This window comes from Pseudophryne corroboree, chromosome 4 (assembly GCF_028390025.1).
Source record: "Pseudophryne corroboree isolate aPseCor3 chromosome 4, aPseCor3.hap2, whole genome shotgun sequence".
Taxonomy (NCBI): Eukaryota; Metazoa; Chordata; class Amphibia; order Anura; family Myobatrachidae; genus Pseudophryne; species Pseudophryne corroboree.
Window position 1 is genome coordinate 647350661 of NC_086447.1, and position 25908 is coordinate 647376568.

Here is a 25908-nt window from a genome sequence, read left to right on the forward strand (position 1 = left end):
CCAGACTGTGCATACCAGATGCCAAATTTATCAGATATTTAAGTGAATAAGCTACAGTGTCCAAGGTACTAAACATAATATATTCTATGGGGTGTCATAAGCAAGTCATAAGAATACTTTCCTACTAAATTTATAAGACATAAGCATTCAATATTTGAGTAAAGAAAGAGAAAATAAAGCTATCTATTCGGTTTAACTAAAAAGTCCATTGAAAGACTTGACTATTGTTGTTAAAAGACATAGGCATTCATATTATAGAGCCACAAACCACACTAGTAAAATAAAAACATGATAACATGGAATTCAAACCAATGACAGTTTTAACTTGATAGTGCAAACCCAACACTTTAGTAACTGTGCTAACCAGACTGTGCATAACAAAACACAATTTATCAGAGATTAAAGTGAATAAGCTACAGTGTCCAAGGTACTAAACATAATATATTCTATAGGGTGTCATAAGCAAGTCATTAGAAAACTTTACTACTAAATTTATAAGACATAAGCATTCAATATTTGAGTAAACAAAGAGAAAATAAAGCTATCTATTGGGTTTCACTAAAAAGTCCATTGGAAGACTTGACTATTGTTGTTAAAAGACATAGGCATTCATATTATAGAGCCACAAACCACACTAGTAAAATAAAAAAATAACATGGGATTCGAACCAATGGCAGTCTTAATTTGATAGTGCAAACCCAACACCTTACTAACTGTGCTAACCAGACTGTGCATACCAAATGACAAATTTATCAGATATTTAAGTGAATAAGCTACAGTGTCCAAGGTACTATACATAATATATTCTATGGGGTGTCATAAGCAAGTCATTAGAATACTTTCCTACTAAATTTATAAGACATAAGCATTCAATATTTGAGTAAACAAAGAGAGAATAAAGCTATCTATTGGGTTTCACTAAAAAGTCCATTGGAAGACTTGACTATTGTTGTTAAAAGACATAGGCATTCATATAATAGAGCCACAAACCACACTAGTACAATAAAAACATGATAACATGGGATTCGAACCAATGACAGTCTTAATTTGATAGTGAAAACCCAACACCTTACTAACTGTGCTAACCAGACTGTGCATACCAGACACACAATTTATCAGAGATTTAAGTGAATAAGCTACAGTGTCTAAGGTAATAAACATAATATATTCTATGGGGTGTCATAAGCAAGTCATTAGAATACTTTCCTACTAAATTTATAAGACATAAGCATTCAATATTTGAGTAAACAAAGAGAAAATAAAGCTATCTATTGGGTTTCACTAAAAAGTCCATTGGAAGACTTGACTATTGTTGTTAAAAGACATAGGCATTCATATTATAGAGCCACAAACCACACTAGTAAAATAAAAACATGATAACATGGGATTCAAAACAATGACAGTTTTAATTTGATAGTGCAAACCCAACACCTTACTAACTGTGCTAACCAGACTGTGCATACCAGACACACAATTTATCAGAGATTTAAGTGAATAAGCTACAGTGTCCAAGGTACTAAACATAATCTATTCTATGGGGTGTCATAAGCAAGTCATTAGAATACTTTCCTACTAAATTTATAAGACATAAGCATTCAATATTTGAGTAAACAAAGAGAAAATAAAGCTATCTATTGGGTTTCACTAAAAAGTCCATTGGAAGACTTGACTATTGTTGTTAAAAGACATAGGCATTCATATTATAGAGCCACAAACCACACTAGTAAAATAAAAACATGATAACATGTGATTCGAACAAATGACAGTCTTAATTTGATAGCGCAAACCCAACACCTTACTAACTGTGCTAACCAGACTGTGCACTGCAGACACACAATTTATCAGAGATTTAAGTGAATAAGCTACAGTGTCCAAGGTACTAAACATAATATATTCTATGGGGTGTCATAAGCAAGTCATTAGAATACGTTCCTACTAAATTTATAAGACATAAGCATTCAATATTTGAGTAAACAAAGAGAAAATAAAGCTATCTATTTGGGTTTCACTAAAAAGTCCATTGAAAGACTTGACTATTGTTGTTAAAAGACATAGGCATTCATATTATAGAGCCACAAACCACACTAGTAAAATAAAAACATGATAACATGGGATTCAAACCAATGACAGTTTTAACTTGATAGTACAAACCCAACACCTTACTAACTGTGCTAACCAGACTGTGCATACCAAAACCCAGTTTATCAGAGATTTAAGTGAATAAGCTACAGTGTCCAAGGTACTAAACATAATCTATTCTATGGGGTGTCATAAGCAAGTCATTAGAATACTTTCCTACTAAATTTATAAGACATAAGCATTCAATATTTGAGTAAACAAAGAGAAAATAAAGCTATCTATTGGGTTTCACGAAAAAGTCCATTGGAAGACTTGACTATTGTTGTTACAAACCACACTAGTAAAATAAAAACATGATAACATGTGATTTGAACCAATGACAGTCTTAATTTGATAGCGCAAACCCAACACCTTACTAACTGTGCTAACCAGACTGTGCACACCAGACACACAATTTATCAGAGATTTAAGTGAATAAGCTACAGTGTCCAAGGTACTAAACATAATATATTCTATGGGGTGTCATAAGCAAGTCATTAGAATACGTTCCTACTAAATTTATAAGACATAAGCATTCAATATTTGAGTAAACAAAGAGAAAATAAAGCTATCTATTTGGGTTTCACTAAAAAGTCCATTGAAAGACTTGACTATTGTTGTTAAAAGACATAGGCATTCATATTATAGAGCCACAAACCACACTAGTAAAATAAAAACATGATAACATGGGATTCAAACCAATGACAGTTTTAACTTGATAGTACAAACCCAACACCTTACTAACTGTGCTAACCAGACTGTGCATACCAAAACCCAGTTTATCAGAGATTAAAGTGAATAAGCTACAGTGTCCAAGGTACTAAACATAATATATTCTATGGGGTGTCATAAGCAAGTCATTAGAAAACTTTCCTACTAAATTTATAAGACATAAGCATTCAATATTTGAGCAAACAAAGAGAAAATAAAGCTATCTATTGGGTTTCACTTAAAAGTCCATTGGAAGACTTGACTATTGTTGTTAAAAGACATAGGCATTCATATTATAGAGCCACAAACCACACTAGTAAAATAAAAACATGATAGCATGGGATTTGAACAAATGACAGTCTTAATTTGATAGTGCAAACCCAACACCTTACTAACTGTGCTAACCAGACTGTGCATACCAGACACACAATTTATCAGAGATTTAAGTGAATAAGCTACAGTGTCCAAGGTACTAAACATAATATATTCTATGGGGTGTCATAAGCAAGTCATTAGAATACTTTCCTACTAAATTTATAAGACATAAGCATTCAATATTTGAGTAAACAAAGAGAAAATAAAGCTATCTATTGGGTTTCACTAAAAAGTCCATTGGAAGACTTGACTATTGTTGTTAAAAGACATAAGCATTCATATTATAGAGCCACAAACCACACTAGTAAAATAAAAACATGATAACATGGGATTCGAACCAATGACAGTCATAATTTGATAGTACAAATGCAACACCTTACTAACTGTGCTAACCAGACTGTGCATACCAGACACACAATTTATCAGAAATTTAAGTGAATAAGCTACAGTGTCCAAGGTACTAAACATAATATATTCTATGGGGTGTCATAAGCAAGTCATTAGAATACTTTCCTACTAAATTTATAAGACATAAGCATTCAATAATTGAGAAAACAAAGAGAAAATAAAGCTATCTATTGGGTTTCACTAAAAAGTCCATTGAAAGACTTGACTATTGTTGTTAAAAGACATAGGCATTCATATTATAGAGCCACAAACCACACTAGTAAAATAAAAACATGATAACATGGAATTCCAACCAATGACAGTTTTAACTTGATAGTGCAAACCCAACACCTTACTAACTGTGCTAACCAGACTGTGCATAACAAAACACAATTTATCAGAGATTAAAGTGAATAAGCTACAGTGTCCAAGGTACTAAACATAATATATTCTATGGGGTGTTATAAGCAAGTCATTAGAATACTTTCCTACTAAATTTATAAGACATAAGCATTTAATATTTGAGCAAACAAAGAGAAAATAAAGCTTTCTATTGGGTTTCACTTAAAAGTCCATTGGAAGACTTGACTATTGTTGTTAAAAGACATAGGCATTCATATTATAGAGCCACAAACCACACTAGTAAAATAAAAACATGATAAGATGGGTTTCGAACCAATGACAGTCTTAATTTGATAGTTCAAACCCAACACCTTACTAACTGTGCTAACCAGACTGTGCATACCAGACACACAATTTATCAGAGATTTAAGTGAATAAGCTACAGTGTCCAAGGTACTAAACATAATATATTCTATGGGGTGTCATAAGCAAGTCATTAGAATACTTTCCTACTAAATTTATAAGACATAAGCATTCAATATTTGAGCAAACAAAGAGAAAATAAAGCTATCTATTGGGTTTCACTTAAAAGTCCATTGGAAGACTTGACTATTGTTGTTAAAAGACATAAGCATTCATATTATAGAGCCACAAACCACACTAGTAAAATAAAAACATGATAACATGGGATTTGAACCAATGACAGTCTTAATTTGATAGTACAAACCCAACACCTTACTAACTGTGCTAACCAGACTGTGCATACCAGACACACAATTTATCAGAGATTTAAGTGAATAAGCTACAGTGTCCAAGGTTCTAAACATAATATATTCTATGGGGTGTCATAAGCAAGTCATTAGAATACATTCCTACTAAATTTATAAGACATAAGCATTCAATATTTGAGTAAACAAAGAGAAAATAAAGCTATCTATTGGGTTTTACTAAAAAGTCCATTGAAAGACTTGACTATTGTTGTTGAAAGACATAGGCATTCATATTATAGAGCCATAAACCACACTAGTAAAATAAAAACATGATAACATGGAATTCAAACCAATGACAGTTTTAACTTGATAGTGCAAACCCAACACCTTACTAACTGTGCTAACCAGACTGTGCATAACAAAACACAATTTATCAGAGATTTAAGTGAATTAGCTACAGTGTCCAAGGTACTAAACATAATATATTCTATGGGGTGTCATAAGCAAGTCATTATAATACTTTCCTACTAAATTTATAAGACATAAGCATTCAATATTTGAGTAAACAAAGAGAAAATAAAGCTATCAATTGGGTTTCACTAAAAAGTCCATTGGAAGTCTTGACTATTGTTGTTAAAAGACATAGGCATTCATATTATAGAGCCACAAACCACACTAGTAAAATAAAAACATGATAACATGGGATTCAAAACAATGACAGTTTTAATTTGATAGTGCAAACCCAACACCTTACTAACTGTGCTAACCAGACTGTGCATACCAGACACACAATTTATCAGAGATTTAAGTGAATAAGCTACAGTGTCCAAGGTACTAAACATAATATATTCTATGGGGTGTCATAAGCAAGTCATTAGAATACGTTCCTACTAAATTTATAAGACATAAGCATTCAATATTTTAGTAAACAAAGAGAAAATAAAGCTATCTATTGGGTTTCACTTAAAAGTCCATTGGAAGACTTGACTATTGTTGTTAAAAGACATAGGCATTCATATTATAGAGCCACAAACCACACTAGTAAAATAAAAACATGATAGCATGGGATTCGAACCAATGACAGTCTTAATTTGATAGTGCAAACCCAACACCTTACTTACTGTGCTAACCAGACTGTGCATACCATACACACAATTTATCAGAGATTTAAGTGAATAAGCTACAGTGTCCAAGGTACTAAACATAATATATTCTATGGGGTGTCATAAGCAAGTCATTAGAATACTTTCCTACTAAATTTATAAGACATAAGCATTCAATATTTGAGTAAACAGAGAGAAAATAAAGCTATCTATTGGGTTTCACTAAAAAGTCCATTGGAAGACTTGACTATTGTTGTTAAAAGACATAAGCATTCATATTATAGAGCCACAAACCACACTAGTAAAATAAAAACATGATAACATGGGATTCGAACCAATGACAGTCTTAATTTGATAGTACAAACCCAACACCTTACTAACTGTGCTAACCAGACTGTGCATAGCAGACACACAATTTATCAGAGATTTAAGTGAATAAGCTACAGTGTCCAAGGTACTAAACATAATATATTCTATGGGGTGTCATAAGCAAGTCATTAGAATACATTCCTACTAAATTTATAAGACATAAGCATTCAATATTTGAGTAAACAAAGAGAAAATAAAGCTATCTATTGGGTTTCACTAAAAAGTCCATTGAAAGACTTGACTATTGTTGTTGAAAGACATAGGCATTCATATTATAGAGCCACAAACCACACTAGTAAAATAAAAACATGATAACATGGAATTCAAACCAATGACAGTTTTAACTTGATAGTGCAAACCCAACACCTTACTAACTGTGCTAACCTGACTGTGCATAACAAAACACAATTTATCAGAGATTTAAGTGAATTAGCTACAGTGTCCAAGGTACTAAACATAATATATTCTATGGGGTGTCATAAGCAAGTCATTATAATACTTTCCTACTAAATTTATAAGACATAAGCATTCAATATTTGAGTAAACAAAGAGAAAATAAAGCTATCAATTGGGTTTCACTAAAAAGTCCATTGGAAGTCTTGACTATTGTTGTTAAAAGACATAGGCATTCATATTATAGAGCCACAAACCACACTAGTAAAATAAAAACATGATAACATGGGATTCAAAACAATGACAGTTTTAATTTGATAGTGCAAACCCAACACCTTACTAACTGTGCTAACCAGACTGTGCATACCAGACACACAATTTATCAGAGATTTAAGTGAATAAGCTACAGTGTCCAAGGTACTAAACATAATATATTCTATGGGGTGTCATAAGCAAGTCATTAGAATACGTTCCTACTAAATTTATAAGACATAAGCATTCAATATTTTAGTAAACAAAGAGAAAATAAAGCTATCTATTGGGTTTCACTAAAAAGTCCATTGAAAGACTTGACTATTGTTGTTAAAAGACATAGGCATTCATATTATAGAGCCACAAACCACACTAGTAACATAAAAACATGATAACATGGAATTCAAACCAATGACAGTTTTAACTTGATAGTGCAAACACAACACCTTACTAACTGTGCTAACCAGACTGTGCATAACAAAACACAATTTATCAGAGATTAAAGTGAATAAGCTACAGTGTCCAAGGTACTAAACATAATATATTCTATGGGGTGTTATAAGCAAGTCATTAGAATACTTTCCTACTAAATTTATAAGACATAAGCATTCAATATTTGAGTAAACAAAGAGAAAATAAAGCAATCAATTGGGTTTCACTAAAAAGTCCATTGGAAGTCTTGACTATTGTTGTTAAAAGACATAGGCATTCATATTATAGAGCCACAAACCACACTAGTAAAATAAAAAAAAATAACATGGGATTCGAACCAATGACAGTCTTAATTTGATAGTGCAAACTCAACACGTTACTAACTGTGCTAACCAGAGCCACAAACCACACTAGTAAAATAAAAACATGATAACATGGGATCCGAACCAATGACAGTCTTAATTTGATAGTGCAAACCCAACACCTTACTAACTGTGCTAACCAGACTGTGCATACCAGACACTCAATTTATCAGAGATTTAAGTGAATAAGCTACAGTGTCCAAGGTACTAAACATAATATATTCTATGGGGTGTCATAAGCAAGTCATTAGAATACTTTCCTACTAAATTTATAAGACATAAGCATTCAATATTTGAGTAAACAAAGAGAAAATAAAGCTATCTATTGGGTTTCACTAAAAAGTCCATTGGAAGACTTGACTATTGTTGTTAAAAGACATAGGCATTCATTTTATAGAGCCACAAACCACACTAGTAAAATAAAAAAAAAAAAACATGGGATTCGAACCAATGACAGTCTTAATTTTATAGTGCAAACCCAACACCTTATTAACCGTGCTAACCAGACTGTGCACACAATACACACAATTTATCAGAGATTTAAGTGAATAAGCACCAGTGTCCAAGGTGCTAAACATAATATATTCTATGGGGTGTCATAAGCAAGTCATTAGAATACTTTCCTACTAAATTTATAAGACATAAGCATTCAATATTTTAGTAAACAAAGAGAAAATAAAGCTATCTATTAAGTTTCACTAAAAAGTCCATTGGAAGACTTGACTATTGTTGTTAAAAGACATAGGCATTCATATTATAGAGCCACAAACCACACTAGTAAAATAAAAACATGATAACATGGGATATGAACCAATGACAGTCTTAATTTGATAGTGCAAACCCAACACCTTACTAACTGTGCTAACCAGACTGTGCATACCAGACACACAATTTATCAGAGATTAAAGTGAATAAGCTACAGTGTCCAAGGTACTAAACATAATATATTCTATGGGGTATCATAAGCAAGTCATTAGAATACTTTCCTACTAAATTTATAAGACATAAGCATTCAATATTTGAGTAAACAAAGAGAAAATAAAGCTATCTATTGGGTTTCACTAAAAAGTCCATTGGAAGACTTGACTATTGTTGTTAAAAGACATAGGCATTCATATTACAGAGCCACAAACCACACTAGTAAAATAAAAAAAAATAACATGGGATTCAAACCAATGACAGTCTTAATTTGATAGGGCAAACCCAACACCTTACTAACTGTGCTAACCAGACTGTGCATACCAGACACACAATTTATCAGAGATTAAAGTGAATAAGCTACAGTGTCCAAGGTACTAAACATAATATATTCTATGGGGTATCATAAGCAAGTCATTAGAATACTTTCCTACTAAATTTATAAGACATAAGCATTCAATATTTTAGTAAACAAAGAAAAAATAAAGCTATCTATTGGGTTTCACTTAAAAGTCCATTGGAAGACTTGACTATAGTTGTTAAAAGACATAGGCATTCATATTATAGAGCCACAAACCACACTAGTAAAATAAAAACATGACAGCATGGGATTCGAGCCAATGACAGTCTTAATTTGACAGTGCAAACCCAACACCTTACTAACTGTGCTAACCAGACTGTGCATACCAGACACACAATTTATCAGAGATTTAAGTGAATAAGCTACAGTGTCCAAGGTACTAAACATAATATATTCTATGGGGTGTCATAAGCAAGTCATTAGAATACTTTCCTACTAAATTTATAAGACATAAGCATTCAATATTTGAGTAAACAAAGAGAAAATAAAGCTATCTATTGGGTTTCACTAAAAAGTCCATTGAAAGACTTGACTATTGTTGTTAAAAGACATAGGCATTCATATTATAGAGCCACAAACCACACTAGTAACATAAAAACATGATAACATGGAATTCAAACCAATGACAGTTTTAACTTGATAGTGCAAACCCAACACCTTACTAACTGTGCTAACCAGACTGTGCATAACAAAACACAATTTATCAGAGATTAAAGTGAATAAGCTACAGTGTCCAAGGTACTAAACATAATATATTCTATGGGGTGTCATAAGCAAGCCATTATAATACTTTCCTACTAAATTTATAAGACATAAGCATTCAATATTTGAGTAAACAAAGAGAAAATAAAGCAATCAATTGGGTTTCACTAAAAAGTCCATTGGAAGTCTTGACTATTGTTGTTAAAAGACATAGGCATTCATATTATAGAGCCACAAACCACACTAGTAAAATAAAAAAAAATAACATGGGATTCGAACCAATGACAGTCTTAATTTGATAGTGCAAACTCAACACATTACTAACTGTGCTAACCAGAGCCACAAACCACACTAGTAAAATAAAAACATGATAACATGGGATCCGAACCAATGACAGTCTTAATTTGATAGTGCAAACCCAACACCTTACTAACTGTGCTAACCAGACTGTGCATACCAGACACTCAATTTATCAGAGATTTAAGTGAATAAGCTACAGTGTCCAAGGTACTAAACATAATATATTCTATGGGGTGTCATAAGCAAGTCATTAGAATACTTTCCTACTAAATTTATAAGACATAAGCATTCAATATTTGAGTAAACAAAGAGAAAATAAAGCTATCTATTGGGTTTCACTAAAAAGTCCATTGGAAGACTTGACTATTGTTGTTAAAAGACATAAGCATTCATATTATAGAGCCACAAACCACACTAGTAAAATAAAAACATGATAACATGGGATTCGAACCAATGACAGTCTTAATTTGATAGTACAAACCCAACACCTTACTAACTGTGCTAACCAGACTGTGCATAGCAGACACACAATTTATCAGAGATTTAAGTGAATAAGCTACAGTGTCCAAGGTACTAAACATAATATATTCTATGGGGTGTCATAAGCAAGTCATTAGAATACATTCCTACTAAATTTATAAGACATAAGCATTCAATATTTGAGTAAACAAAGAGAAAATAAAGCTATCTATTGGGTTTCACTAAAAAGTCCATTGAAAGACTTGACTATTGTTGTTGAAAGACATAGGCATTCATATTATAGAGCCACAAACCACACTAGTAAAATAAAAACATGATAACATGGAATTCAAACCAATGACAGTTTTAACTTGATAGTGCAAACCCAACACCTTACTAACTGTGCTAACCAGACTGTGCATAACAAAACACAATTTATCAGAGATTAAAGTGAATAAGCTACAGTGTCCAAGGTACTAAACATAATATATTCTATGGGGTGTTATAAGCAAGTCATTAGAATACTTTCCTACTAAATTTATAAGACATAAGCATTCAATATTTGAGTAAACAAAGAGAAAATAAAGCAATCAATTGGGTTTCACTAAAAAGTCCATTGGAAGTCTTGACTATTGTTGTTAAAAGACCTAGGCATTCATATTATAGAGCCACAAACCACACTAGTAAAATAAAAAAAAATAACATGGGATTCGAACCAATGACAGTCTTAATTTGATAGTGCAAACTCAACACGTTACTAACTGTGCTAACCAGAGCCACAAACCACACTAGTAAAATAAAAACATGACAGCATGGGATTCGAGCCAATGACAGTCTTAATTTGACAGTGCAAACCCAACACCTTACTAACTGTGCTAACCAGACTGTGCATACCAGACACACAATTTATCAGAGATTTAAGTGAATAAGCTACAGTGTCCAAGGTACTAAACATAATATATTCTATGGGGTGTCATAAGCAAGTCATTAGAATACTTTCCTACTAAATTTATAAGACATAAGCATTCAATATTTGAGTAAACAAAGAGAAAATAAAGCTATCTATTGGGTTTCACTAAAAAGTCCATTGAAAGACTTGACTATTGTTGTTAAAAGACATAGGCATTCATATTATAGAGCCACAAACCACACTAGTAACATAAAAACATGATAACATGGAATTCAAACCAATGACAGTTTTAACTTGATAGTGCAAACCCAACACCTTACTAACTGTGCTAACCAGACTGTGCATAACAAAACACAATTTATCAGAGATTAAAGTGAATAAGCTACAGTGTCCAAGGTACTAAACATAATATATTCTATGGGGTGTCATAAGCAAGCCATTATAATACTTTCCTACTAAATTTATAAGACATAAGCATTCAATATTTGAGTAAACAAAGAGAAAATAAAGCAATCAATTGGGTTTCACTAAAAAGTCCATTGGAAGTCTTGACTATTGTTGTTAAAAGACATAGGCATTCATATTATAGAGCCACAAACCACACTAGTAAAATAAAAAAAAATAACATGGGATTCGAACCAATGACAGTCTTAATTTGATAGTGCAAACTCAACACATTACTAACTGTGCTAACCAGAGCCACAAACCACACTAGTAAAATAAAAACATGATAACATGGGATCCGAACCAATGACAGTCTTAATTTGATAGTGCAAACCCAACACCTTACTAACTGTGCTAACCAGACTGTACATACCAGACACTCAATTTATCAGAGATTTAAGTGAATAAGCTACAGTGTCCAAGGTACTAAACATAATATATTCTATGGGGTGTCATAAGCATGTCATTAGAATACTTTCCTACTAAATTTATAAGACATAAGCATTCAATATTTGAGTAAACAAAGAGAAAATAAAGCTATCTATTGGGTTTCACTAAAAAGTCCATTGGAAGACTTGACTATTGTTGTTAAAAGACATAAGCATTCATATTATAGAGCCACAAACCACACTAGTAAAATAAAAACATGATAACATGGGATTCGAACCAATGACAGTCTTAATTTGATAGTACAAACCCAACACCTTACTAACTGTGCTAACCAGACTGTGCATAGCAGACACACAATTTATCAGAGATTTAAGTGAATAAGCTACAGTGTCCAAGGTACTAAACATAATATATTCTATGGGGTGTCATAAGCAAGTCATTAGAATACATTCCTACTAAATTTATAAGACATAAGCATTCAATATTTGAGTAAACAAAGAGAAAATAAAGCTATCTATTGGGTTTCACTAAAAAGTCCATTGAAAGACTTGACTATTGTTGTTGAAAGACATAGGCATTCATATTATAGAGCCACAAACCACACTAGTAAAATAAAAACATGATAACATGGAATTCAAACCAATGACAGTTTTAACTTGATAGTGCAAACCCAACACCTTACTAACTGTGCTAACCAGACTGTGCATAACAAAACACAATTTATCAGAGATTAAAGTGAATAAGCTACAGTGTCCAAGGTACTAAACATAATATATTCTATGGGGTGTTATAAGCAAGTCATTAGAATACTTTCCTACTAAATTTATAAGACATAAGCATTCAATATTTGAGTAAACAAAGAGAAAATAAAGCAATCAATTGGGTTTCACTAAAAAGTCCATTGGAAGTCTTGACTATTGTTGTTAAAAGACATAGGCATTCATATTATAGAGCCACAAACCACACTAGTAAAATAAAAAAAAATAACATGGGATTCGAACCAATGACAGTCTTAATTTGATAGTGCAAACTCAACACGTTACTAACTGTGCTAACCAGAGCCACAAACCACACTAGTAAAATAAAAACATGATAACATGGGATCCGAACCAATGACAGTCTTAATTTGATAGTGCAAACCCAACACCTTACTAACTGTGCTAACCAGACTGTGCATACCAGACACTCAATTTATCAGAGATTTAAGTGAATAAGCTACAGTGTCCAAGGTACTAAACATAATATATTCTATGGGGTGTCATAAGCAAGTCATTAGAATACTTTCCTACTAAATTTATAAGACATAAGCATTCAATATTTGAGTAAACAAAGAGAAAATAAAGCTATCTATTGGGTTTCACTAAAAAGTCCATTGGAAGACTTGACTATTGTTGTTAAAAGACATAGGCATTCATTTTATAGAGCCACAAACCACACTAGTAAAATAAAAAAAAAATAACATGGGATTCGAACCAATGACAGTCTTAATTTTATAGTGCAAACCCAACACCTTATTAACCGTGCTAACCAGACTGTGCACACAATACACACAATTTATCAGAGATTTAAGTGAATAAGCACCAGTGTCCAAGGTGCTAAACATAATATATTCTATGGGGTGTCATAAGCAAGTCATTAGAATACTTTCCTACTAAATTTATAAGACATAAGCATTCAATATTTTAGTAAACAAAGAGAAAATAAAGCTATCTATTAAGTTTCACTAAAAAGTCCATTGGAAGACTTGACTATTGTTGTTAAAAGACATAGGCATTCATATTATAGAGCCACAAACCACACTAGTAAAATAAAAACATGATAACATGGGATTTGAACCAATGACAGTCTTAATTTGATAGTGCAAACCCAACACCTTACTAACTGTGCTAACCAGACTGTGCATACCAGACACACAATTTATCAGAGATTAAAGTGAATAAGCTACAGTGTCCAAGGTACTAAACATAATATATTCTATGGGGTATCATAAGCAAGTCATTAGAATACTTTCCTACTAAATTTATAAGACATAAGCATTCAATATTTGAGTAAACAAAGAGAAAATAAAGCTATCTATTGGGTTTCACTAAAAAGTCCATTGGAAGACTTGACTATTGTTGTTAAAAGACATAGGCATTCATATTACAGAGCCACAAACCACACTAGTAAAATAAAAAAAAATAACATGGGATTCAAACCAATGACAGTCTTAATTTGATAGGGCAAACCCAACACCTTACTAACTGTGCTAACCAGAATGTGCATACCAGACGCACAATTTATCAGAGATTTAAGTGAATAAGCTACAGTGTCCAAGGTACTATACATAATATATTCTATGGGGTGTCATAAGCAAGTCATTAGAATACTTTCCTACTAAATTTATAAGACATAAGCATTCAATATTTGAGCAAACAAAGAGAAAATAAAGCTATCTATTGGGTTTCACTTAAAAGTCCATTGGAAGACTTGACTATAGTTGTTAAAAGACATAGGCATTCATATTATAGAGCCACAAACCACACTAGTAAAATAAAAACATGACAGCATGGGATTCGAGCCAATGACAGTCTTAATTTGACAGTGCAAACCCAACACCTTACTAACTGTGCTAACCAGACTGTGCATACCAGACACACAATTTATCAGAGATTTAAGTGAATAAGCTACAGTGTCCAAGGTACTAAACATAATATATTCTATGGGGTGTCATAAGCAAGTCATTAGAATACTTTCCTACTAAATTTATAAGACATAAGCATTCAATATTTGAGTAAACAAAGAGAAAATAAAGCTATCTATTGGGTTTCACTAAAAAGTCCATTGAAAGACTTGACTATTGTTGTTAAAAGACATAGGCATTCATATTATAGAGCCACAAACCACACTAGTAACATAAAAACATGATAACATGGAATTCAAACCAATGACAGTTTTAACTTGATAGTGCAAACCCAACACCTTACTAACTGTGCTAACCAGACTGTGCATAACAAAACACAATTTATCAGAGATTAAAGTGAATAAGCTACAGTGTCCAAGGTACTAAACATAATATATTCTATGGGGTGTCATAAGCAAGCCATTATAATACTTTCCTACTAAATTTATAAGACATAAGCATTCAATATTTGAGTAAACAAAGAGAAAATAAAGCAATCAATTGGGTTTCACTAAAAAGTCCATTGGAAGTCTTGACTATTGTTGTTAAAAGACATAGGCATTCATATTATAGAGCCACAAACCACACTAGTAAAATAAAAAAAAATAACATGGGATTCGAACCAATGACAGTCTTAATTTGATAGTGCAAACTCAACACATTACTAACTGTGCTAACCAGAGCCACAAACCACACTAGTAAAATAAAAACATGATAACATGGGATCCGAACCAATGACAGTCTTAATTTGATAGTGCAAACCCAACACCTTACTAACTGTGCTAACCAGACTGTGCATACCAGACACTCAATTTATCAGAGATTTAAGTGAATAAGCTACAGTGTCCAAGGTACTAAACATAATATATTCTATGGGGTGTCATAAGCAAGTCATTAGAATACTTTCCTACTAAATTTATAAGACATAAGCATTCAATATTTGAGTAAACAAAGAGAAAATAAAGCTATCTATTGGGTTTCACTAAAAAGTCCATTGGAAGACTTGACTATTGTTGTTAAAAGACATAAGCATTCATATTATAGAGCCACAAACCACACTAGTAAAATAAAAACATGATAACATGGGATTCGAACCAATGACAGTCTTAATTTGATAGTACAAACCCAACACCTTACTAACTGTGCTAACCAGACTGTGCATAGCAGACACACAATTTATCAGAGATTTAAGTGAATAAGCTACAGTGTCCAAGGTACTAAACATAATATATTCTATGGGGTGTCATAAGCAAGTCATTAGAATACATTCCTACTAAATTTATAAGACATAAGCATTCAATATTTGAGTAACCAAAGAGAAAATAAAGCTATCTATTGGGTTTCACTAAAAAGTCCATTGGAAGTCTTGACTATTGTTGTTAAAAGACATAGGCATTCATATTAAAGAGCCACAAACCACACTAGTAAAATAAAAACATGATAACATGGGATTCAAAACAATGACAGTTTTAATTTGATAGTGCAAACCCAACACCTTACTAACTGTGCTAACCAGACTGTGCATACCAGACACACAATTTATCAGAGATTTAAGTGAATAAGCTACAGTGTCCAAGGTACTAAACATAATATATTCTATGGGGTGTCATAAGCAAGTCATTAGAATACGTTCCTACTAAATTTATAAGACATAAGCATTCAATATTTTAGTAAACAAAGAGAAAATAAAGCTATCTATTGGGTTTCACTAAAAAGTCCATTGAAAGACTTGACTATTGTTGTTAAAAGACATAGGCATTCATATTATAGAGCCACAAACCACACTAGTAACATAAAAACATGATAACATGGAATTCAAACCAACGACAGTTTTAACTTGATAGTGCAAACCCAACACCTTACTAACTGTGCTAACCAGACTGTGCATAACAAAACACAATTTATCAGAGATTAAAGTGAATAAGCTACAGTGTCCAAGGTACTAAACATAATATATTCTATGGGGTGTTATAAGCAAGTCATTAGAATACTTTCCTACTAAATTTATAAGACATAAGCATTCAATATTTGAGTAAACAAAGAGAAAATAAAGCAATCAATTGGGTTTCACTAAAAAGTCCATTGGAAGTCTTGACTATTGTTGTTAAAAGACATAGGCATTCATATTATAGAGCCACAAACCACACTAGTAAAATAAAAAAAAATAACATGGGATTCGAACCAATGACAGTCTTAATTTGATAGTGCAAACTCAACACGTTACTAACTGTGCTAACCAGAGCCACAAACCACACTAGTAAAATAAAAACATGATAACATGGGATCCGAACCAATGACAGTCTTAATTTGATAGTGCAAACCCAACACCTTACTAACTGTGCTAACCAGACTGTGCATACCAGACACTCAATTTATCAGAGATTTAAGTGAATAAGCTACAGTGTCCAAGGTACTAAACATAATATATTCTATGGGGTGTCATAAGCAAGTCATTAGAATACTTTCCTACTAAATTTATAAGACATAAGCATTCAATATTTGAGTAAACAAAGAGAAAATAAAGCTTTCTATTGGGTTTCACTAAAAAGTCCATTGGAAGACTTGACTATTGTTGTTAAAAGACATAGGCATTCATATTATAGAGCCACAAACCACACTAGTAAAATAAAAAAAAAATAACATGGGATTCGAACCAATGACAGTCTTAATTTTATAGTGCAAACCCAACACCTTATTAACCGTGCTAACCAGACTGTGCACACCATACACACAATTTATCAGAGATTTAAGTGAATAAGCACCAGTGTCCAAGGTGCTAAACATAATATATTCTATGGGGTGTCATAAGCAAGTCATTAGAATACTTTCCTACTAAATTTATAAGACATAAGCATTCAATATTTTAGTAAACAAAGAGAAAATAAAGCTATCTATTGAGTTTCACTAAAAAGTCCATTGGAAGACTTGACTATTGTTGTTAAAAGACATAGGCATTCATATTATAGAGCCACAAACCACACTAGTAAAATAAAAACATGATAACATGGGATTCGAACCAATGACAGTCTTAATTTGATAGTGCAAACCCAACACCTTACTAACTGTGCTAACCAGACTGTGCATACCAGACACACAATTTATCAGAGATTAAAGTGAATAAGCTACAGTGTCCAAGGTACTAAACATAATATATTCTATGGGGTATCATAAGCAAGTCATTAGAATACTTTCCTACTAAATTTATAAGACATAAGCATTCAATATTTGAGTAAACAAAGAGAAAATAAAGCTATCTATTGGGTTTCACTTAAAAGTCCATTGGAAGACTTGACTATAGTTGTTAAAAGACATAGGCATTCATATTATAGAGCCACAAACCACACTAGTAAAATAAAAACATGACAGCATGGGATTCGAACCAATGACAGTCTTAATTTGATAGTGCAAACCCAACACCTTACTAACTGTGCTAACCAGACTGTGCATACCAGACACACAATTTATCAGAGATTTAAGTGAATAAGCTACAGTGTCCAAGGTACTAAACATAATATATTCTATGGGGTGTCATAAGCAAGTCATTAGAATACTTTCCTACTAAATTTATAAGACATAAGCATTCAATATTTGAGTAAACAAAGAGAAAATAAAGCTATCTATTGGGTTTCACTAAAAAGTCCATTGAAAGACTTGACTATTGTTGTTAAAAGACATAGGCATTCATATTATAGAGCCACAAACCACACTAGTAACATAAAAACATGGAATTCAAACCAATGACAGTTTTAACTTGATAGTGCAAACCCAACACCTTACTAACTGTGCTAACCAGACTGTGCATAACAAAACACAATTTATCAGAGATTAAAGTGAATAAGCTACAGTGTCCAAGGTACTAAACATAATATATTCTATGGGGTGTTATAAGCAAGTCATTAGAATACTTTCCTACTAAATTTATAAGACATAAGCATTCAATATTTGAGTAAACAAAGAGAAAATAAAGCTATCTATTGGGTTTCACTAAAAAGTCCATTGAAAGACTTGACTATTGTTGTTGAAAGACATAGGCATTCATATTATAGAGCCACAAACCACACTAGTAAAATAAAAACATGATAACATGGAATTCAAACCAATGACAGTTTTAACTTGATAGCGCAAACCCAACACCTTACTAACTGTGCTAACCAGACTGTGCATAACAAAACACAATTTATCAGAGATTTAAGTGAATTAGCTACAGTGTCCAAGGTACTAAACATAATATATTCTATGGGGTGTCATAAGCAAGCCATTATAATACTTTCCTACTAAATTTATAAGACATAAGCATTCAATATTTGAGTAAACAAAGAGAAAATAAAGCAATCAATTGGGTTTCACTAAAAAGTCCATTGGAAGTCTTGACTATTGTTGTTAAAAGACATAGGCATTCATATTATAGAGCCACAAACCACACTAGTAAAATAAAAAAAAATAACATGGGATTCGAACCAATGACAGTCTTAATTTGATAGTGCAAACTCAACACGTTACTAACTGTGCTAACCAGAGCCACAAACCACACTAGTAAAATAAAAACATGATAACATGGGATCCGAACCAATGACAGTCTTAATTTGATAGTGCAAACCCAACACCTTACTAACTGTGCTAACCAGACTGTGCATACCAGACACTCAATTTATCAGAGATTTAAGTGAATAAGCTACAGTGTCCAAGGTACTAAACATAATATATTCTATGGGGTGTCATAAGCAAGTCATTAGAATACTTTCCTACTAAATTTATAAGACATAAGCATTCAATATTTGAGTAAACAAAGAGAAAATAAAGCTATCTATTGGGTTTCACTAAAAAGTCCATTGAAAGACTTGACTATTGTTGTTAAAAGACATAGGCATTCATATTATAGAGCCACAAACCACACTAGTAAAATAAAAACATGATAACATAGAATTCAAACCAATGACAGTTTTAACTTGATAGTGCAAACCCAACACCTTACTAACTGTGCTAACCAGACTGTGCATAACAAAACACAATTTATCAGAGATTAAAGTGAATAAGCTACAGTGTCCAAGGTACTAAACATAATATATTCTATGGGGTGTCATAAGCAAGTCATTAGAATACTTTACTACTAAATTTATAAGACATAAGCATTCAATATTTGAGTAAACAAAGAGAAAATAAAGCTATCTATTGGGTTTCACTTAAAAGTCCATTGGAAGACTTGACTATTGTTGTTAAAAGACATAAGCATTCATATTATAGAGCCACAAACCACACTAGTAAAATAAAAACATGATAACATGGGATTCGAACCAATGACAGTCTTAATTTGATAGTACAAACCCAACACCTTACTAACTGTGCTAACCAGACTGTGCATATCAGACACACAATTTATCAGAAATTTAAGTGAATAAGCTACAGTGTCCAAGCTACTAAACATAATATATTCTATGGGGTGTCATAAGCAAGTCATTAGAATACTTTCCTACTAAATTTATAAGACATAAGCATTCAATATTTGAGTAAACAAAGAGAAAATAAAGCTATCTATTGGGTTTCACTAAAAAGTCCATTGGAAGACTTGACTATTGTTGTTAAAAGACATAAGCATTCATATTATAGAGCCACAAACCACACTAGTAAAATAAAAACATGATAACATGGGATTCGAACCAATGACAGTCTTAATTTGATAGTACAAACCCAACACCTTACTAACTGTGCTAACCAGACTGTGCATATCAGACACACAATTTATCAGAAATTTAAGTGAATAAGCTACAGTGTCCAAGCTACTAAACATAATATATTCTATGGGGTGTCATAAGCAAGTCATTAGAATACTTTCCTACTAAATTTATAAGACATAAGCATTCAATATTTGAGTAAACAAAGAGAAAATAAAGCTATCTATTGGGTTTCACTAAAAAGTCCATTGAAAAACTTGACTATTGTTGTTAAAAGACATAGGCATTCATATTATAGAGCCACAAACCACACTAGTAAAATAAAAACATGATAACATGGAATTCAAACCAATGACAGTTTTAACTTGATAGTGCAAACCCAACACCTTACTAACTGTGCTAACCAGACTGTGCATAACAAAACACAATTTATCAGAGATTAAAGTGAATAAGCTACAGTGTCCAAGGTACTAAACATAATATATTCTATGGGGTGTCATAAGCAAGTCATTAGAATACTTTACTACTAAATTTATAAGACATAAGCATTCAATATTTGAGTAAACAAAGAGAAAATAAAGCTATCTATTGAATTTCACTTAAAAGTCCATTGGAAGACTTGACTATTGTTGTTAAAAGACATAGGCATTCATATTATAGAGCCACAAACCACACTAGTAAAATAAAAACATGATAACATGTGATTCAAACCAATGACAGTCTTAAATTGATAGCGCAAACCCAACACCTTATTAACTGTGCTAACCAGACTGTGCATACCAGATGCCAAATTTATCAGATATTTAAGTGAATAAGCTACAGTGTCCAAGGTACTAAACATAATATATTCTATGGGGTGTCATAAGCAAGTCATAAGAATACTTTCCTACTAAATTTATAAGACATAAGCATTCAATATTTGAGTAAAGAAAGAGAAAATAAAGCTATCTATTCGGTTTAACTAAAAAGTCCATTGAAAGACTTGACTATTGTTGTTAAAAGACATAGGCATTCATATTATAGAGCCACAAACCACACTAGTAACATAAAAACATGATAACATGGAATTCAAACCAATGACAGTTTTAACTTGATAGTGCAAACCCAACACCTTACTAACTGTGCTAACCAGACTGTGCATAACAAAACACAATTTATCAGAGATTAAAGTGAATAAGCTACAGTGTCCAAGGTACTAAACATAATATATTCTATGGGGTGTTATAAGCAAGTCATTAGAATACTTTCCTACTAAATTTATAAGACATAAGCATTCAATATTTGAGTAAACAAAGAGAAAATAAAGCTATCTATTGGGTTTCACTAAAAAGTCCATTGAAAGACTTGACTATTGTTGTTGAAAGACATAGGCATTCATATTATAGAGCCACAAACCACACTAGTAAAATAAAAACATGATAACATGGAATTCAAACCAATGACAGTTTTAACTTGATAGCGCAAACCCAACACCTTACTAACTGTGCTAACCAGACTGTGCATAACAAAACACAATTTATCAGAGATTTAAGTGAATTAGCTACAGTGTCCAAGGTACTAAACTTAATATATTCTATGGGGTGTCATAAGCAAGCCATTATAATACTTTCCTACTAAATTTATAAGACATAAGCATTCAATATTTGAGTAAACAAAGAGAAAATAAAGCAATCAATTGGGTTTCACTAAAAAGTCCATTGGAAGTCTTGACTATTGTTGTTAAAAGACATAGGCATTCATATTATAGAGCCACAAACCACACTAGTAAAATAAAAAAAAATAACATGGGATTCGAACCAATGACAGTCTTAATTTGATAGTGCAAACTCAACACGTTACTAACTGTGCTAACCAGAGCCACAAACCACACTAGTAAAATAAAAACATGATAACATGGGATCCGAGCCAATGACAGTCTTAATTTGATAGTGCAAACCCAACACCTTACTAACTGTGCTAACCAGACTGTGCATACCAGACACTCAATTTATCAGAGATTTAAGTGAATAAGCTACAGTGTCCAAGCTACTAAACATAATATATTCTATGGGGTGTCATAAGCAAGTCATTAGAATACTTTCCTACTAAATTTATAAGACATAAGCATTCAATATTTGAGTAAACAAAGAGAAAATAAAGCTATCTATTGGGTTTCACTAAAAAGTCCATTGGAAGACTTGACTATTGTTGTTAAAAGACATAGGCATTCATATTATAGAGCCACAAACCACACTAGTAAAATAAAAAAAAAATAACATGGGATTCGAACCAATGACAGTCTTAATTTGATAGTGCAAACCCAACACCTTATTAACCGTGCTAACCAGACTGTGCACACCATACACACAATTTATCAGAGATTTAAGTGAATAAGCACCAGTGTCCAAGGTGCTAAACATAATATATTCTATGGGGTGTCATAAGCAAGTCATTAGAATACTTTCCTACTAAATTTATAAGACATAAGCATTCAATATTTTAGTAAACAAAGAGAAAATAAAGCTATCTATTGAGTTTCACTAAAAAGTCCATTGGAAGACTTGACTATTGTTGTTAAAAGACATAGGCATTCATATTATAGAGCCACAAACCACACTAGTAAAATAAAAACATGATAACATGGGATTCGAACCAATGACAGTCTTAATTTGATAGTGCAAACCCAACACCTTACTAACTGTGCTAACCAGACTGTGCATACCAGACACACAATTTATCAGAGATTAAAGTGAATAAGCTACAGTGTCCAAGGTACTAAACATAATATATTCTATGGGGTATCATAAGCAAGTCATTAGAATACTTTCCTACTAAATTTATAAGACATAAGCATTCAATATTTGAGTAAACAAAGAGAAAATAAAGCTATCTATTGGGTTTCACTTAAAAGTCCATTGGAAGACTTGACTACTGTTGTTAAAAGACATAGGCATTCATATTATAGAGCCACAAACCACACTAGTAAAATAAAAACATGATAGCATGGGATTCAAACCAATGACAGTCTTAATTTGATAGTGCAAACCCAACACCTTACTAACTGTGCTAACCAGACTCTGCATACCAGACACACAATTTTTCAGAGATTTAAGTGAATAAGCTACAGTGTCCAAGGTACTAAACATAATATATTCTATGGGGTGTCATAAGCAAGTCATTAGAATACTTTCCTACTAAATTTATTAGACATAAGCATTCAATATTTGAGTAAACAAAGAGAAAATAAAGCTATCTATTGGGTTTCACTAAAAAGTCCATTGAAAGACTTGACTATTGTTGTTAAAAGACATAGGCATTCATATTATAGAGCCACAAACCACACTAGTAAAATAAAAACATGATAACATAGAATTCAAACCAATGACAGTTTTAACTTGATAGTGCAAACCCAACACCTTACTAACTGTGCTAACCAGACTGTGCATAACAAAACACAATTTATCAGAGATTAAAGTGAATAAGCTACAGTGTCCAAGGTACTAAACATAATATATTCTATGGGGTGTCATAAGCAAGTCATTAGAATACTTTACTACTAAATTTATAAGACATAAGCATTCAATATTTGAGTAAACAAAGAGAAAATAAAGCTATCTATTGGGTTTCACTTAAAAGTCCATTGGAAGACTTGACTATTGTTGTTAAAAGACATAAGCATTCATATTATAGAGCCACAAACCACACTAGTAAAATAAAAACATGATAACATGGGATTCGAACCAATGACAGTCTTAATTTGATAGTACAAACCCAACACCTTACTAACTGTGCTAACCAGACTGTGCATATCAGACACACAATTTATCAGAAATTTAAGTGAATAAGCTACAGTGTCCAAGCTACTAAACATAATATATTCTATGGGGTGTCATAAGCAAGTCATTAGAATACTTTCCTACTAAATTTATAAGACATAAGCATTCAATATTTGAGTAAACAAAGAGAAAATAAAGCTATCTATTGGGTTTCACTAAAAAGTCCATTGGAAGACTTGACTATTGTTGTTAAAAGACATAAGCATTCATATTATAGAGCCACAAACCACACTAGTAAAATAAAAACATGATAACATGGGATTCGAACCAATGACAGTCTTAATTTGATAGTACAAACCCAACACCTTACTAACTGTGCTAACCAGACTGTGCATATCAGACACACAATTTATCAGAAATTTAAGTGAATAAGCTACAGTGTCCAAGCTACTAAACATAATATATTCTATGGGGTGTCATAAGCAAGTCATTAGAATACTTTCCTACTAAATTTATAAGACATAAGCATTCAATATTTGAGTAAACAAAGAGAAAATAAAGTTATCTATTGGGTTTCACTAAAAAGTCCATTGAAAAACTTGACTATTGTTGTTAAAAGACATAGGCATTCATATTATAGAGCCACAAACCACACTAGTAAAATAAAAACATGATAACATGTGATTCGAACCAATGACAGTCTTAAATTGATAGCGCAAACCCAACACCTTATTAACTGTGCTAACCAGACTGTGCATACCAGATGCCAAATTTATCAGATATTTAAGTGAATAAGCTACAGTGTCCAAGGTACTAAACATAATATATTCTATGGGGTGTCATAAGCAAGTCATAAGAATACTTTCCTACTAAATTTATAAGACATAAGCATTCAATATTTGAGTAAAGAAAGAGAAAATAAAGCTATCTATTCGGTTTAACTAAAAAGTCCATTGAAAGACTTGACTATTGTTGTTAAAAGACATAGGCATTCATATTATAGAGCCACAAACCACACTAGTAAAATAAAAACATGATAACATGGAATTCAAACCAATGACAGTTTTAACTTGATAGTGCAAACCCAACACCTTAGTAACTGTGCTAACCAGACTGTGCATAACAAAACACAATTTATCAGAGGTTAAAGTGAATAAGCTACAGTGTCCAAGGTACTAAACATAATATATTCTATAGGGTGTCATAAGCAAGTCATTAGAATACTTTACTACTAAATTTATAAGACATAAGCATTCAATATTTGAGTAAACAAAGAGAAAATAAAGCTATCTATTAGGTTTCGCTAAAAAGTCCATTGAAAGACTTGACTATTGTTGTTAAAAGACATAGGCATTCATATTATAGAGCCACAAACCACACTAGTAAAATAAAAAAATAACATGGGATTCGAACCAATGGCAGTCTTAATTTGATAGTGCAAACCCAACACCTTACTAACTGTGCTAACCAGACTGTGCATACCAAATGCCAAATTTATCAGATATTTAAGTGAATAAGCTACAGTGTCCAAGGTACTATACATAATATATTCTATGGGGTGTCATAAGCAAGTCATTAGAATACTTTCCTACTAAATTTATAAGACATAAGCATTCAATATTTGAGTAAACAAAGAGAGAATAAAGCTATCTATTGGGTTTCACTAAAAAGTCCATTGGAAGACTTGACTATTGTTGTTAAAAGACATAGGCATTCATATAATAGAGCCACAAACCACACTAGTAAAATAAAAACATGATAACATGGGATTCGAACCAATGACA